This window comes from Lycorma delicatula, chromosome 3 (genome assembly GCF_047948215.1).
Source record: "Lycorma delicatula isolate Av1 chromosome 3, ASM4794821v1, whole genome shotgun sequence".
NCBI lineage: Eukaryota > Metazoa > Arthropoda > Insecta > Hemiptera > Fulgoridae > Lycorma > Lycorma delicatula.
The window spans coordinates 105,433,807-105,449,989 of NC_134457.1; the positions used below are offsets into that span (position 1 = coordinate 105,433,807).

The 16,183-nt window shown below is 32.5% G+C and overlaps 1 long non-coding RNA gene across 1 annotated transcript in view; it reads left to right on the top strand.

Moving 5' to 3' along the window:
• Nucleotides 1–16,183, top strand: part of LOC142320945 (uncharacterized) — a 41,190-nt gene continuing 25,007 nt past the window's right edge. The window contains exon 1 of the long non-coding RNA XR_012755523.1: nucleotides 1–104. This is a non-coding gene — a long non-coding RNA (uncharacterized LOC142320945). The remainder of the gene's footprint in view (nucleotides 105–16,183) is intronic.

A 16,183-nucleotide genomic window follows, 5' to 3' on the forward strand; every position in this document is an offset into this window, starting at 1 on the left:
CTTCTGTACTGGAAGCATACCTAAGTGTGTTTAGTAATAATTTTTAATATAATTTCTCTTTGAATCCAAAAGTATGAACACTGCAGTCAATCTAACGAAAGAAGGTAACAAGAAAAAATTAGCTATTAGCTAAGAAAAAATATTTATACACATAATTTTGAAAGAGTAATCACATAATTACCGTGATAGGACGTTGTAGGTAACAAGAAGCCAGTAACAGTCCATCCCCGTTCTACGTGTCAATTCAGCTTTCTAAATTTTGATAAGTAAGAAACAGTATCAAGCCTGCTTTTTACATTTTTTTCCTTTTTTTTTATATAAAGTCGTATTAACTAAAAGAAACGTTTCATTTACATTTATAAAAAACCACAGAAAAACATGTTTCATATATGCTCTGGTTTTAATACGTTCTACTTTCAACCTCTATGATAAAATAATTTTGTAAAGTATTTTATTTGAGTCCTCATCAAATTGTAGGTTATTTCGGTTATGATATTTATGATGGAAATTTAAAAAAAATATTATCTACGTATACCAGTAAAAATATTGAAATCAATTTTTAATGATTATGAACATTATTTGTATTATTTACAAATTTTACTTGTTAAAATGATTAACTTATAAATTTTAAAAGAGACTTTGAATTATAATCCAAATTTAGAAATAAATAGGTACAATTTGGGACCCCTTTTCTATGTAAGACATCAATCTAGGGATGAGATAATGTAATACATCATTTTACTTTATAAATAACATTACATTATAACATTTTAAAATCGGGTCAAAATAATACTCCCTTTATATGGTTAGATTATTTTTTTATTTATTTATTTTTTTTCACTTTTCCAGCATAGTTATAGAGATAGGCAAAAATTATGATTCATAAAATATCAGCTTTTTTGCAAATTTTGACGTTTAAATCCCTTTAGTCCAAAAAAAAAAATGTTACAGAAATTTCCGGAGAATATACTCGTATGTAGGCTCGTGTGTTAGCCTGCAATTTGATTAATATTTCTGGATTTGCTTAACTATCTTCAATAATAACCCAAAATTTCTATGTATGGGCCACTGACGGCATTAAACTTTGAACAAAATTTAAAAAGGAAGAATCAGTTTTCGCTATTTTTAATTTTTGTATAGTAGTCGTAGAAAATTGAGCTTTAGTGCGTGAAAAAGCTTTTTAAAATTGCATTTTAAGTCAGTTGGATTTAGATGAAGAGGGATTCAAATATTGTTTTAAGCAATTATTCTTTCACATCTTCAAAACCCATTGTCCAAAGTTGAAATTTGACTAAAAATATAAATTTGACTATATATAGATTTTACTCAATAGCCGTCACGGTACACTTATTTTTAGATTTGTTTTTTTACTAAACTATAATTTTTTCAGCTTTCTGAATGACAATGTACCAAAATGAATCAAATTATTGAAGTAAATAATTACTAATTACTCCAATAAATTTTTTAAACCCAAGAACACGAGAGCTGAAAGGACATGTAATACTAATGTCTTTAACTTCCAGCTGTGTTTAGTATTAATGTAAATGACAAGAGAACTGTAAAAAAAAAGGGAACTCAACTTGAGAATATAAAAAATTGTTCCGAAGTTTTTATAATTTTTGATACAGTATGTCTTTTTCAAGTTGTGGCTGTTATAAAAAATGTTATATGTAATAATTGTCGGGCAAGGTGGTAAACTGAAACCCAAAATGATTTACTAAGAATTTTGATTTTTTTTCCAATTATATTTTTAATATCGCATGATTTTTAACGTAAAATTAAATTTTAACTTATAATTAAATCATTAATATTTAAAAACACTATGATATATTTGAAATAAAAATTTGTCAAGAGCAAAACTGGGAAAGCCCTTGATCGACTTTTAAAAAAAAGCAAAACATTCTTTGGTACGAATTGTAAATTTATAGTAATTGTTATTTTGTAATTAATATATTACTATTTATTTTTTTGTTAGTTTTCTCGTACGTACATACGTCTAAGGACATACTTGGGTATTATACCTTTCGAAATACTAAACTTAAAATCCCGGTCAAGCTTGACATTTTCACACGCTACAAATGATTCATCTCATCCTCTGAAGCAATACCTAACGATGGTCCCGGAGGTTAAACAAAAAGAAAAAAGAAAAAATGTACTTAACTTAAAAAAAAATTAATTTAGTTAGGTTTTACAAATTTTTTTAAATTTATTTATTCAGATAGTTGCAAAGTCAAAATTATAGATATATTTAAATAATTTTACAGTCATACTTTCGTTTTATATATATATTTTTTTTAATGCTTATCCAATTAATTAAAACATTGAATTTTACAGAATACTTTTAAAAATATTATTTTTAATCACTAAAAATTGTTTGACGACATTATTACAAAAAAAAAAAAAATATATATATGTATAAAAAACTTTCTAATTTTAACAAAAAATTAAATTACACGTAAATTGTTTTATTTTATATGAAATATAAACTTATTTAAATTAGTGAATTTTATTTATTTGCTACGGATATCATCTTCTACTTAATAGTGTCATTGGATTTCTTCGTGACAGGATCGCTAATTCTTCATAATGACTAGAATACCTCATTATAAATTTAAAAAAATTAATATATGTAAATTAAATGAGTTTTAAAAACCCCAAATTAGAGCTATTTTCTCTGAAATTAATAATTCCTGTATACCTTGGATACATTCGATGTAACAGATTGAAAAGGTTTCATTTTTAGGACTAAATTTCAGCTTCATTTCAATGGAATTTGTAGTTTGATTTATAAAAATTCATTCATTTTGAACGTAAATCAATAGGAAATCACTTCATTCCTAATACTTTTCGTAGTAAGACGTAAGGAGTGCTTTATACCCTTAAAAATGGTTGTGCAGTTTTTAAAAATGTTCATTGTATCTCAGATAACCAATAAAAAATTGTGATATGTCGTTTAACTGCAGTGAAAAAACTGTTAAAATTTCTCAATAAATATAATTTTAATCACACCTAAATAACTGTAATCTACATCACCAATATTGGTTTTGCCAAATCTTGAGGGAAAGTACAGTATAAGCCATTGGTTTGTGGTTAATAAATTAACATTTTTAAAAGAGTAGTAACAGATAATAAAAGAAATGAAAGATAATAGTTCAGCTTAATCCCAATAAGAACGCTACTGCAGTAGCGTTCTTAATTTACTTTTTACTAAACTTTTTTACAACATTTGTTGCAAGTAAGGAATCTTAAGTTGTAAATTTTACTTTTTACTTAACAGTAAAGCATACTGATGGATTAATTTTATAATTTTAGCTATTTTTAAACAGCCATAAAAAATTAATTTTGCTCTAACAAAGTAGTTTTAAATTCTTTAAGTTAATATTTATTTTAACAATAAAAAGTAACTGTGTACAAAACCACTCTTATATTTTAACAGTTACCAGTATGTTATAAAATTATTTATTCAATAAACTATAAAACTTTTCACAGATAAGAAGATAATGTAAAAGTTCATTATTCTTCATGTTAAAACAATCTAACCGATCTAAAGAAGGAAAATTTTCTGATGAATAATTTATTTCTATGCATACTACATAAGTTTTACTTTTAGAGAATAAACTGTAAGTAGATATTTCAAGCTCTTGAACATAGACTTAAGAATTATAACAAAAATTAAAAAAATAATTATAATATGCAATACATTATTTTTTATTACAACTGCAAATATTTTTAACATATTTATTTATTTACTACGCCCACAACTAACGATCACTACTGTTTACTGCTTGACAAATTATTTCAAGCCTAATTATGATTACTGGATGAGATATGATGAATTCTGTAGCATGTGAAAAATACCGAGCCTGGACAGAATTCAAACCAGTACCTTTTGGAAGAAAGGCAAAGACATTAGCGCTCCATCACGGATTTCGGTGGAAAACTAAATCAAATAGCAAACAACTATTATTTTTCATTTATTTATTAAAATTTTACAATACAAGTTTCGAATTTACACTAAAAAGCCTGTATTTTTCTTTCCCGGGAACAGTGATAAATGTTGCTATAGTAGTTACAGCTATAAATATAGATATATGCTGATATATCTATAGCTACTGATAGGTTAAAAAAAAATCTAAATATTTGTCTTTTATAATTTCTATGTTTTAAAAAGATATTTAAAAAAATCTGATATGGACACCACATTACTTCCTTGCATGCCTCTTAAATTACACGTACACATTTTTAAAAGTACATAAAATTTTATTTCACTAATAACTTCTGATTTTATTTCATACTTTTTGTTTTATTATTGAATTATTATTTATTGTAAATTCTTTTTACAATCACGGGTTAATAATCAGTAATAAATCAATATGTTTAAATAAAAAAAAGAAGGATATGAAGTCGGATTCGAATCGTTGTCCCTTCCCCTTGTAAGATCCAAATATTTCATTAGATAAAATTTTATTTGGCTATAATTCTGGAACCAATTAAAATATAACTTAATGTTGTAACATAATATAACTTAATGTTATAACACTTATAACATAATTTTGAAAAGCTTTAAATAAGAGTTTATTACTGCAGTTAAGAAAAAGTCCAAAATCCAATTTTTTTGGATTTTTGGTTTTTTTGGTCCAGTCGATTGCAATCCAAAGAGAAGGTGCATAACTAGATGTTACACAGTCGTAAATCAATAATTTCAACATTCTACGGCTAATTGTTTTTGAATTATGCGAGACACATACGTCCACGTACGTACAGGCATCACGCCGAAACTAGTGAAAATGGATTCAAGGATGGTTAAAATGGATATTTCCGTTGAAATTTGAAAACCGAAATTTTTCGCGGTTACAATACTTTCTTGTACGAAAATTAACAACAAATAGATTTAAATAAATTTTAAATAATACCAGAAAAAAATTACTTTATTCCACTGTTCCCAAGTGCCTCTAAATGCTATTCAAAACTCTACTTTTGTCACATAAATATTTCTGAATAGGTACTAAGTTGGTTTGTTATTGGTCTTATAACTCTGGACTCAGTTCAAACTTGGTAGACAGGCGCAACTTTCGGGGGGAAAGACTGTATTAAATTTTGGCAAAGAATGGAAAAAGGGGTGGGGATGTTTTGGCCGAAATAGAATTTCAGACATTTACTGGGGTATTTTAGTAAAAAACATTTTTTACAAGAATTGAAGTTTTGTTTATCAAGATCACAAATTACCAAAAAATGTTATTTATAATTCACCCTCCCACGTTTTTTCCTTTGCCGCAGTGTTTAATTTACAATCGTTTCTAATTTACTGGAACCATAAGCAAATATGAATACAGAAAAATGACATGGAGAGATGGTTTGCATTGAAATCTCTCAAAGAACTGTATATGTATACATATGTATGCATATGTGTACCCAAATATATAATAAATACAAATAAGTACATAGAAATATGAGTCCAAGGAACTTTTCTGAAAAAGTTCAGAACGTGAAAAGCAAAGAAAAACACCAAAAAATAATCTTATTAATCATATAAAGAATAATTAAACAAACCGTGAAACAAATCAATGAACCAACAAAAGTAAGTGGCTAAACGAAAAAAGAATTTTGACGATGTACCCTAGGATAGCTGATTCAACTGAAATCTCAGAGAACTTACAGATCTAATATAAGCATTAGCTTCATGCGCCTTACGTCCTCGTTTTTATCATGCGAGCCAGTTCACATGCTTGTTCTGTCTCATTTTGTAGCTTGCACCGAATCGCCATATCTCCTCTCGAAAAGTTGGAATCCCAGGTAATCATGTATTTTAGTGTTTTTCGCATAGCACGGATTTTCTGTTATATTTCTCAATAGTTTGTTCTGGAATTGCTATACGACTTCGATAATAATCTTACATGTTGTGCCCCAAAGTTGATTCCGTAGGTCCAAATTGGTTACAGGACCACTGAGTACAACAATTACTTGTTATGTAATGATAGCCTGCGACCACCTGTCTAACAACCCGTACATCTCCCTGAAGTTAATGTTAAACTGCGTCCTTTGGTCTCTGATAGGAATCCTCCTCATCAAACACCAATCCAGATGTCGTTCTAGGAGTTGCACACTGTTAGCAATTGCAGGATGGAAACATCAATAAGTTGAAATTGCGAGTAGTCGTCCCTTCTCATCGCAAATGTAAAATACACAGACGAATTAACCTTCATCGTCCATTTAGCTAGCCATTCGTTAATTAGGTCCTAATTACGTTTACTAATACGTTTACAGTTTAGTGTAAGATAAGCTAGGGTCAGCATCCACAACCAGGATTGCTGTGTCATCCGCAAACAATGCAACTATGATGTCTTCTGGAATCGGGAGATCCGCAGTGAAAACCCACTAAAGAACCGGTCCCAGAACTGAGCCTGAGGAACACCCAATATCTAATAAAAAAATTCAGACAAGTATTGATTGACTACACCAGGGGAAAACGTCCTTACAACTATGTAAGATCAAGTAATACGGTTGAGAAAGGCTCATTTTCAATTTATAAAGCAGGGCAGGATGCCAGACATTATCAAAGGCCTGCTGGACATCCAAAGACAGCCAATAAATACATCTTCTCTTATAGGCACTTGCTGATAACATTGCTGACAATCCTGTGTGATTGTTCGATTGTAAATACGAGGGGCTGCTGAAGAAGAAATAATCGAATTCCTGAGTAGCTCAATTCTTATGACTCTTCTGTAAACGTTTTTTGTCAGCAGACGTTGTGCGAGTAATCAGGAGAGGAGGTAATTCAAAACAACTCCGGGGTATGATTTTAAAAAAATAGAATGATTTGTTTACTAATAAAATGCTTTTTATGTTTCCATTCAAAACCATTCATGTGATGATCTTGAATGACATTCAGGGCCATCCACTATTGTCATTCAATTATAGATGGCATTCCAAGGGAACTACAAGCTTCCCAACTGAATAGAAGGTGTCGCAGATGATATTGGTCACGAAACCAGATAAGCCGACCCATGATGTAGATTCATGCAGGCCGATAAGCCTGTTACCTACTCTATATTGAAGGCATTTGAAAGATTACTTCTTCTGAGGCTGTGGCCAATTTTCGTGGACCATCACTTTGACTTCAGACGTGGTCATCCAAAAAGGTGACTGTATATATTTTTATTTTTATATTTATATCTTGCTTCAGAAAAGAAGTTAATGGGAGTTTCTTGCACCCATATTTTTTACAACAATAGGCCTTTACCACTACAAATAATTTTTGTTCATTCTAATCCAATGGTTTGTGGCAACAAAAAATATTTCAATTTTTTTAATTTATTTTAAATTCAAATCTATCTCCCTAGTTACCTGTTTCATTTAAAATTCAAATGCATTTCTTGGAATAAATAGCCAAAATGTTTCACCCCTTCCTAGAAAATTACATATTTGTTTACTTGGATTTTTTAAAAATTATTTAATTTGACAGCGTAGCCGGAAAATTTATGCAATTTATGTTCGTATTTTTTTCTTTAAATACAATAATTGTGTAGTAGTTGTTTTTTTGTGTTGTAGTTTTTTCTTTTAATTATGTAAGTATGTAACTGATCACCAAATTAAGTTTTGAAAAAATTCTAAAATTTTAAATTTTTTTTCCTTACCTTTTAATACTTTAACAAAGTTACGGCCATTTTCTTAACTTCACTTACATGCCGTCCTCATAGGCCGTGGTTTTATCGTTAGCTTCCGGAACCATCGTTAGCTATTGCTTCGGAAGATCAGATGAAATGGCAATCTTTAGAGGGTGAAAATGCCATGCCTGATCGGGATTTTAACCCGGGACCTCCGGAAAACAGGCCGAGACGCAACCACTCGCGCCAAGAAGATCAGCACGAGGTTACTTACTTATTGTTCACTGATTGAATAGATAGCTACGTACATATTCGGAAAATAAGTAACAGAGTGATGATACCGAAATCGGTAATGAAATTTTTGAAAACGGAAATAGTTGTTAGAAAAAGAATTTCAAGAGGTTACATGAGAAAAATAAAATTATCCATAATAATAACCGATAGGAAAAAGAAGAAAGACAGAAAATGTGTCACAGAATAAAAAAAAACTGGTGAAACAGAAAACCAAAATGTAAAAGAAGTTATTAATCGAAGTTCGTAGATGGCCAAAAGGAAAATACTTGTCTGAAAGATGATATAACATTTCATTAGTAGTTCAGGTGAAAAGTGAAAATATATCTTAAATACAGAAGAAGCTTCTTAACCTTTTACAAAAAGTGAATAAAATACCTAATAGTATCCCTTCTAAATAAAGAGGGTAGTTTTAATTTTAAGTATCATAGAATTTTCTCCTGTTATAAAAAAACGTTTATATCAATAAATATTAAATGTTCTTAAATAATTAATGTTACTGAAATAAAATAATGTGAGAAAGGAATTAATTTAAAATTTAATATCTCATAAAGATATAGTTCCTGTCATTTATATATTCACCAATGAGTTTTCTCTATCCTTGTTTATAAAATAAATTTCCCCGGTACCTAATCCTTTTCTCTATGCTTTTTGTACGGGTTGGCTTTATTTATTATATTTTTTATAACAAATAATTAAATATTGCTATTTAAGTCTTTTATTAATATTTTCTAATCCCGTCTCCTGTAGCTACTAATATTTTTATTTTTATTTTATAAACAGTGAACGTTTCCTCTTTTCGAAATTATTATAATTTATGCTTCATTAATTGTTTATTATAATTAATAAAAATTTAATTGACGGTCGCCACATATAAACATAATTTGGGTAGGTAGATGTGTTTTTCCATAATAATGTAGAACTTTACCGGGAATTAAACAATATAACATTGGTTTATACTTTTAATTTTAATACTTTAATTTTTAATACTTTTAATTTTCTACTAAAGATAGAATCCTACTTTTCTGAACATACTACGGTATGTAATATTAAAATATAAAAATTGTATCTTTTAAGAGGTGTTCATTATTACAAAGACTACCAGTAGTATTATAACTCTAGAAAATTTGTTGATAAGGTTAATTAATCTATATAAATATCCTGAAGTACGACATATTTTTTTTTCTGATGAGTGGGAAAATCCCATTTACGGACAAAGTGTCGGACTCGCAACAGCCGCTATGTCCTCAGACATGTTCTCTGACATGAGCGTGATGCATGCAAGTGTTAGGTCCGCTAGGAGAGGACAAGGGTAAAACAACTGTCGATGTACAAGAGAGTGTTAACAACACGTTACGGACGATAGATAATTGGTTGAAAGAGAGGGGACTCCAGCTGGCAATAGAAAAATGTAAATATATTATGTTCACAGGGAAGAGGATTTTAGACCGTCCGGCTATCCAAATTGGAAACCAACAAATAACAGAGGTCGAAAAGATTAAATACCTGGGTGTGACTTATGAGAGGAATTGCCGGTTCACCCAGCATATAATAGACATATGTGCCAAAGGTGAACAGATGACTAAGAATTTGAATATAATAATGTCTTCGCAGAGAGCTCCAAGACCCACTAAGCGAAGGGCGATAGCGTCCACAGTGACATCTATGATGTTATATGCAGTACCAGTGTTGTGGCACTCAGTCAGGGTTAAAAGAAATTTGAACAGACTGGTTAGTACTCATAGGAGGCTGTTGCTGGGGGTTGTTTCAGCTTACAGGACGGTCTCCTATGAGGCGTTGTGCGTGTTGTCTGGGGTGCCACCAATAGACTTAATGGCCCTAAATAGAGTCGAGAGAGCGCAAGGCCTCGAAGCAAATGAAGCAAAAGATAGACTTAGACATAGATGGCAGGAAGATGGACCAGCCAGACGCACCAAGGAGCTGATTCCAGATCTTGCAATATGGTTAGACAGGGAACATGGTGAGTTAAATTATCATATCACGCAGTTTTTTACAGGTCATGGCAATTTCAATGAGTACCTCCATCGTGTTGGAAGAAGGCCAGGTCCAGAATGTATGTACTGTGTGAGAATTGACAATGCAGAACACACATTTTTCTGCTGCGAGAGGTGGGCAATTAAAAGGAGGAACTGTGGCATAATAGGTATGAGCCCAGCAGAGGTCCTAGAGCACATGTTGAGGAGCGAAATAAACTGGAAGAAGGTTACGGAATTTATAGTAGCAGTATTAACAGAGAAGGATATAGATGAAAGGCGACTAGGTTACTAGTGTAGAATAGGGTAGGGTGGACAGCCTCAGTGATGAGAGACGGCACGCTGAGGTGTGTCCGTTCTCAATGATCCACTGAGGACTCCAAGGGTTTAGATAGGTTCCGATGAAGAAGAAGGGTAAGATAAGACCCGGTGCCACGTTACGGCTATTTGAGGTATGTCGTGGTTTCCAAATGGGCAAACAGAAAATCACTCAAAAGAGCTGACACCGGCGAGCCGACCTGCCATGCCGGATGTTCAGCCGGTAGGCGGAGAGGCTCGTTGGAATTTACCAGACACTCCCCTGGGTGGCGCAATACCAACCAGTCGGACCGGCCCAGGGGAGTAGAGTGAAAAAAAAAAAGGTCCGCTAGGAGAAGATATCAGCATCGCCCCCTAACGGGGACTATCGTTGATGACGTGCGCGAATCTACCGGCGCGCCCGTAATGAGTACGTTCATGCTATCAAGGAAGCCAAACTCAAATTCTGGCAAGACTCTATGCGCGAGTTGCACCGCATCCCCTGGCAGCTCGCTAAGTCATGTTACTGGCCAAAGCCATTGCAAGTGCTGTCCAGTGTTCGATGCGGGTTTGGTGGTCGAGACCACACCGTCACATCTGTGGCGACTTACTAGGCGTTCCTGGTTACTCTGTTTCCATATACTCCGGAAAGTGAAGCAGAAATCGGCGTCACGGCGGGTGATACACCATTCCTTGGCGTACCGGCTGTGGATCCCGTAGATATAGACCGAATGGTTTCTCGAATGAAACTGAGAAAGACGCCGGGGATTGACCAGCTTGTCCCGGACATATTCTATCATCTGCTGCCTATCGTAAGAGAACCGCTTGGCAGGCTGTTCTCGGGGTGTCATAGCTGGGGTTGCTTTCCGACTCGTTGGAAGGTGGCTTTGGTGAGGGTGATCTTAAAATCTGAAAAGGATTCGAGTGAGGTCAGCAGTTTTCAACCCTTCAGCCTCTTTCCGGTAATCGGCAAGTTGCTTAAAAGTCTGATTGTGGAACGGCTCTGGGAAAACATCGATAAGAACGATTTTCTAAATCAAGGCTAATACAGCTTCATGAAAGGGGTTGGCACCGAGGATTGCATCTTAAATGCTCTTGCCTAGGTAGAAAACGCCAACTGTAAATACGTTTTGGCAATTTTTATAGACATAGAGGCAGCATTTCCCTCCTTGTGTTGGAGTTCTGTTCTCTATGAGTTGAAACGCCGCAATGTTCACGTAGCCCAGCAGACCGTGGTACGAGACTATTTGTCTAACCGTACGGCTCTGTTTAAGAATGTGCATCTAGTTGTGGAAAAATCAGTCACCAGGAGAAGCACGCAGGATTCCCCTGCTGACTGATTTAATACCTGGTATTCGACGGATTTCTGGGATTAACATTCCGAAAAGGGGTCATGGCCCAGGCTTTCAACGATGACTGTCTCCAATTAGTTCGTGGTAATTCACGACCACAGCTAGAAGACCGGACGCAAGCGGCTTTTTTAAGCGCAGAGGGCTAGATGGACGTACAAAATTTAAAGATTTCTGTGCGCAAGACGAAGTGTATGCTTCTCAAGGGTGCAAACAAATTATCGTACAGTTGGAACCCCTATATTAAGTATAAAGGCTGTGTAATCAGCCGAGTTAGAGTTCATAAGTACCTAGGTATTTTGTTTGATAAAAAGTTGCTGTTTAGCAACCACATTAGGCTAGTAGCGGCGGACGCCGTCTCTGTGATGGACAAGCTTAGGAGGATTGCTCAGAAGGATTACGGGCTGACGAGTCGTCATTTGTACATGGTTTACCGAGGTGTCTTCGAAGGTATGACCTCTTATGCTACGTTCGTTTGGGCTCATAGATTGGATGACTTACATTTCAAAATGTAAGGAGTGCTCAGCGCAGAGCCTTAATCATATGCACTGGTGTGTTTGAAACAACCTCCTATGAGGCTACTACCGTACTGAGAAAGGCTCTCCCAATCGATTTAGCGGTGAAAGTTCGGGCGGCCATGTGAAAATTGCGAAGAGATAGGGAAGCCGAGGTATTGGGATTCGGTTTCGAGCCGGGCCTGTACCGGAGCGGAGCGGTGATCGCAATGCACCGGTTCTAATTTTCGAACGGTTGCCCATCCCCCGCCTGCGGAGGAGGCCTTACAGCCTCGCGATGGAAGCATGGCAAAAAGAATGGCACGCCACAAGTAAGGGTAAGTCCTTGTATAGATTTATACAGGACTTGGGGGATGGTACGCCTCTAGTTCGTTTTTTTGGGCAACGGGAGCCCAAGTATTCTCCAACCAAGCGAATTTAAACCAATATTTGTTTCGGTTCCACCTGCAGCTGATGATCTTGGTGGGGGCCGGAACTCAGGCCACTCTGGAACTTAGAGGTCAAGGGGAAAATTGGCCACTCATAAGCGTCGAGTGAATGTGGCGTGAACATGCGGTTCACATTCGGTCCGACAATGCGTGTCGGACCTTGTGGGAAGTTGTTTTGTTCAACACAAAACAATGCCGTTGTTTTGTCCAACTGGCATCAATAGTTTAAGGGATATAAGACTCCTACCACTTGCCGTAGGAAGCTACCCTCGAGAAATGGCTGCCCATCGGTCAAATATAGCTCCAAGCGCTATAATATGGTGGACAGGTACTTGCCGGCATTCAGCGATTTAGGCGTGGCAGCAAATTGCTGTTCTTGATGGAATAAATTTTAATTTATTGACAAGTCACATATTTTAGTATGTAGACGGGATGAGCCTATCTATTTTAGTAATACATGACAAGTGAGCGGTGGGACGCGCTTGTGTGTCCCACCGCTCACACAGGTGGTGCAGAGCATCACGCTTATTCCGCTCACGCAGTTAGATAAGCTCAATTTACCTCAAATTCGAAAAAATTTAATTTTAAATCATTTTCCAAGTTATTCAAAATGAATAATGAGGCTCGAAACCGCTTCTGTATTTTAAAATTCCATAATTATTTATTTTGTGTTTTTTAAATTACATCCATGATCAGGTAACAATATTCTATAATCATTTTAAATAACTGTTACCTTAAAACAAAACTGGGGCACAGTTTAAGTGCTTTAAATGTAATAATTTATCACAAGTTATATAATTTTAAAACTTCATTCTCACTCTCTCACCCTCACTCTCTCTCTCTCTCTATCTCTATATATATACATACATACATATGGTACATATATATATATATATATATATATATTTGTGTATGTATTTATATACATGGAATACTACGTAGATAACTAATATTGGTAAAAAATATTTTTTAAATTTATTTGTAATTAATTAGGTTTTTTATTTGACATTTACATTGATTAAATTTTTTAAAAGAGTATTATTAGATAAAAGAAAAATAGTAACAATGTTTTATTACTTTATCTTAATGAAAATGAAATTAAACTTTGTATTTTACCTTATTAATAAGAAATCCAAATTAATTGAACTTTATGTAAGTTAATTTCGCTGAAAGAATTTCACTATAATATACGTAGAATTTATAATGTATTTTAAAGTGGATAAAGTAAATTCTTTGTTTTTCAATTAAGAACTTAACGTAACATTATTAGCTTTGTATCCGTTCCAATATCAAATGCATTAAGGAAATTTCTGAAAGAAGGTTCATAAGAAGATTATTAAAGCCAATTTGTTTTCCTTTTTCCGGAACTTCGTACACTAATTTCCACACCAGGATGAAGGTATATACCAAATAGTCTATAAATTTCTATTATATATATATACATATATATATATATATATATATATATATATATGTGTGTGTATTTATTTATACTTTTTTTTAGTTAACTACTTCGTATTTACAGCATTCTATTATGAATAATAAATTAATGTAATAGTTTTCAAGGTTATTATTATTAATATTAAATTCAATAAATATTCTTATTATTATTAAATATAAATAAATCATTTTTTCAAATGATTTTGTGTGTGTGTGTGTTTCTGTGTGTGGATATGGAATAACTTATTTTTATACAAAATTACAAATAATTCAGTATCATTACGAAGATATCTATGTGGTTAAGAGCAGAGAACCATACGGTTATTTGCCTTAAGGCAGGTCCCTTGGATTCGTCCGTTTCCATTTTTTCTATTCTACTTTTCTACTGTTATTATTGAATTATTATTCATCGCAAACATTTTTTTTTTTTACAATCAGAGGTTAATAATTATTATTAATCAATCAATATATTTAAATTAAAGAAAAAAGGTTAAAAAAAGGAAATGAAGTCTGATTCGAATCGATGTGCCTTCCCCTAAGATCCAGATATTTCATTAATTAAAATTTTATTTGGCTATAACTCTGGAACCAATGAAAATAAGTACCATTTATGATATTTGGTTGAAAAGCTCTCAATGAGAACTTGTTACTGCAGTTTAGAAAAAGTTCAAAATCCAATTTTTTTGATTTTGGGCTTTTTGGACAGTTTTGGTTCAGTCGATTGCTATCAAAATTGTAGGCGCACAACTTCATGTTACTGCAGCTCTAAATCCAAAACTTCAACATCCTGCTGCTAATAGTTGTTGAGTTATGCGAGGTAAAAAATATGAAAAACAATCTGAAATGATTAGTGAAATAAAATTTTATGAACTTTTACAAATGTGTATATGTAATGTATATGTAATTTAATAGGCATTATTACACATGTGTATATATAATAGATTTGGTAAAACATCTGATTATTTAATATTAATTGAAAATTATAATTTATAATCGTATTAATTTTGTATTTTCTACTTTAATTTCTGTTTAATTTTATGTACGTTAAAGTTAACTACCGAGTGACTGAAAAATAAACCCTCACAAGAACAACATATACACTGAAGCATACATGCCCGATCTTTAATAAATTGAAAAAAATTCTTATCTTTTAGTTCATTACTCCTCTGATATTGTCGGACAATATTCTCCCTAAGTCGGAGTTGATCATCGTTTCGTTTATTTGTTTTTTGTTGCCAATCATTTAATTGCTTTTTGGTTTGATATGATTCTTCTGATCTTAATTTGTGTACACGTTTTCTAGTTTTCAAATTTTCTTTCCCTTTATATTCACCATCCTTTCTTAACTTTTTTTATTCTTTCTTTGGTTTAACATTTTCTTCCTCTTTATATTTATATTTATCATATTCTCTTAATGTTTTTATTCTTTCTTTATAAAATTTTCTTCCTTTTTATTCTTCCTTTGGTTTTAACATTTTCTTCCTCTTAATATTTATCATCTTCTCTTATTATTTTTATTCTTCCCTTGCTGTTAACACTTCCTTCCTCTTCATATTCATCTTCTTGTCGTTTTTTTGAGATATATTTCTTCGTGTTATCTTTCTTTTTCCTGTATGATTGTTTCTTTTTCATTTTTCATTATTCGCCAAATAATCCAATCAAAAACTGAATAGTTACACCGTAAAGTCAAAATTAACATTTGTAGCCAGTACAAAGTAGTTCAGTTCACTAAACGCAATAATTTGATTATTATTAACTTTTATTTATACGACACACGAGAATTCTGAAACCTTTGTTAATCAGCAACTCAGGAAGATTCGAATAATACTAATCAGTAATACGAGTAACAAAGGGACTTTTATTCTGTCCTAATATTTCATGTAAGAGTGCTGAATTAATAATTGTATAAATATTTGATGTTAATAAAAACTATTATTTCAGCAACTGTGTAACTGTTCACTTTATTAAATAATTGTAGAATCATACACCAAGTAATTGATGTACAATACATTTAGTAGACTTGAAAAATATTGTTCTGATTATAAAATTAAATTATTGAAAGAATTTTTTTAATAAAAAAATATTTTTTTTTAAGATGTAATTATACTTGATAAGTTACTAGAATTTTATTGAAAATATACACTAAAGTTTATTAGTTTCAATGTCCTAACTTACAGTTGATTTATGTAATGGAAAGATGGTAAATTTCTGTTTTCTTTTTACCTTCTCTACAAGTTACAATTCATTCAACTTTTAAGCTTTTTA